Here is a 3,019-nt window from a genome sequence, read left to right as displayed (position 1 = left end):
GTGTAGAGCAGTGGGGTCTAGAGCAGCAGGTGTAGAGCAGTGGGGCCCAGAGCAGCAGGTATAGAGCAGTGGGGTCTAGAGTAGCAGGTGTAGAGCAGTGGGGTCTAGAGTAGCAGGTGTAGAGCAGTGGGGTCTAGAGTAGCAGGTGTAGAGCAGTGAGGTCTAGAGCAGGAGGTCTAGAGCAGCAGGTGCAGAGCAGTGGGGTCTAGAGCAGCAGGTGTAGAGAAGCAGGTGTAGAGCAGTGGGGCCTAGAGCAGCAGGTGCAGAGCAGTGGGGTCTAGAGTAGCAGGTGCAGAGCAGTGGGGTCTAGAGTAGCAGGTGTAGAGCAGTGGGGTCTAGAGTAGCAGGTGTAGAGCAGTGAGGTCTAGATCAGGAGGTCTAGAGCAGCAGGTGCAGAGCAGTGGGGTCTAGAGCAGCAGGTGTAGAGAAGCAGGTGTAGAGCAGTGGGGCCTAGAGCAGCAGGTGCAGAGCAGTGGGGTCTAGAGCAGCAGGTGCAGAGCAGTGGGGCCTAGAGCAGCAGGTGCAGAGCAGTGGGGTCTAGAGTAGCAGGTGTAGAGCAGTGGGGTCTAGAGTAGCATATTAATAGAACACTCTAGCAATGTGAAAAGCAGGAGAATTAGGTCAGGAGTAATAAAGCATAGAGTTGAGTGAAAACATTTTCCACTATCTTAATTAGGGTTTACTATTCTGTGGTTAAACACCATGGCCAAAAGCAAGCTGGGGAGAAAAGGGTTTATGTCACTCACAGTCTTGTCTAACAGTTCATCATCAAAAGCCAATAGGGCCAGAACTCAAGTAGGACAGAAACCTGGAGTCAGGAGCGGATGCAAAGGCCATGGAGGGATGTTGCTTACTGGCTTGCCCCCCATAGCTTGCTCAGCCTGCTTTCTTATAGAACCCAGGATGCTTGAATCTCACTCAGAAGGGGAAAAAAATAGACATCAGAGGTTGATGGAGGGAAGGAACTGGGTGGGGGAGAGAATGAGGAAGGGAAGGAGGGTAGAAATCAGGTGTGGGGAGAGGGGAGGTGGGAGAGAGAACAGAAACAGTGGGGGGGGGAACACCCCTGGGATGAGCAGGAGACGTGGGATGAGGAGGCTACTGGGAGTCTATGGGGTGACCCTAGCTGAAACTTCTAGCAGCTGTGGATGTGGAGACTGAAGTGGCCACTTCTTGTAGCCAGGAAGAACTTCCAGTAGTGGGAGGGGACACTAACCTACCCACAAGACCTTCAACCCAAAGTTTTGTCCTGCCTACAAGATGCACAGGGATGAAGATGGAGCAGAGATTGAGGGAATGGCTGGCCAAACTTGAGACCCATTCCATGGGAGAGAGCCAATCCCTGACACTACTTATGATACTCTGCTATGCTTGCAGACAGGAGTCTAGCATAATTGTCTCCTGAGGGGCTTCATCTAGCAGCAGATGGAAACACATGCAAAGACCTATACCCAAGCATTAGGTAGAGTTTGGGGGAGTCTTGTGGAAGAGTGAAGATAGAACTGAGGGAGCTGGAGGGGTCAAGGACACCACAAGAAAACCTACAGTCAACTAACCTGGGCCCATAGGGTCTCATCCTATGGAAGACAGAATCACCAACTAAAGAGTGTGAAAGATCTGTACCTAGGCCCCTACACACTTGTGGCAGATGTGCAGCTTGGTCTTTGTGTGGGTCTCCTAACAACTGGAGAGGGATTTGTCTCTGACTTTGATCCCTGTCATTGGATCCCCTTCCTCTACTAGGACTGCCTGGTTGGGCCTCAGCGGAAGAGGATGGGCACAGTCCTGCTGTGACATGGTATCCCAGAGCAGCAGGTTGGTACCCATGGAGGTGGCGAGGGGACATCCCCTCCTCTGAGGAGAAGGGGAAGGGATAATGGGAGGAGGGTTTTGTGAAGGTGGGACTTGGAGGAGAAGAGGGAAGGGGCTGCAATTGGGATGTAAAGTGAATAGATGGATGGATAGATAGATAGATAGATAGATAGATAGATGATAGATAGATAGATAGATAGATAGATGATAGATAGATAGATAGATGATAGATAGATAGATAGATAGATAGATAGATAGACAGATACATAGATACATAGATAGATACATGTATACATACATACATAGATGATAGATAGATAGATGATAGATAGATAGATAGATAGATAGATAGACAGATAGATGATAGATAGATAGATGATAGATAGATGATAGATAGATAGATGATAGATAGATAGATGATAGATAGATAGATGATAGATAGATAGATAGATAGATAGATAGATAGATGAAAAAAGGAGAGAGAGAGGGAGAGAGACAGAGAGACAGATAGAGACAGAGAGGAGGGAAAGAATGCCCCACAGGCTTGCCTACAGCCCCATCTTATGGAAGGACTGTCTTTTTTTTTTTTAGATTTATTTACTTATTTTATTTATGAATATACTGCAGCTGTCTTCAGACACACCAGAAGGGGGCATCCAATCTCATTACGGATGGTTGTGAGCCACCATGTGGTTGCTGGGATTTGAACTCAGGACCTCTGGAAGAGCAGTCAGTGCTCTTAACTGCTGAGCCATCTCTCCAGCCCAGGACTTTCTTAATAGAGGTGCCCTGCTGACTCCTCTCAGATAACTCTAGTTTGTGTCAAGTTGACATAATATTACCCAGGATACCTACAAAAGAGAGATGCATTGAAAAGAGGCCATGTAGAGAGAAACTCCACCCCCACAGTTATGTGGCAGCAGCCAGGTACGCTCCTCCCCACAGTTACCTGGCAACAGCCAGATAGGCCTGGCCCACTATCAAAGGGGATGCTTGCCCCCTCCTCGCTCCCTTACCCTCTTGCTCTCTTGATCTCTTGATCTCTTGATCCCTCTGTTCCCTAGCCCCTTCCCCCTTCCCTTCCCTCTCTCCACTTGCTCATGGCCAGCCTCTACTTTCTCTTCTCTTCTCTTCTCCTCTCCTCTCCTCTCCTCTCCTCTCCCCTCCCCTCCCCTCCCCCCTCCCTCACTCTCTCTCCTCTCTCTCT

This window comes from Grammomys surdaster, unplaced genomic scaffold, assembly GCF_004785775.1.
Source record: "Grammomys surdaster isolate TR1022 unplaced genomic scaffold, NIH_TR_1.0 185, whole genome shotgun sequence".
NCBI lineage: Eukaryota > Metazoa > Chordata > Mammalia > Rodentia > Muridae > Grammomys > Grammomys surdaster.
Note: the sequence above shows the minus strand (reverse complement) of the source record.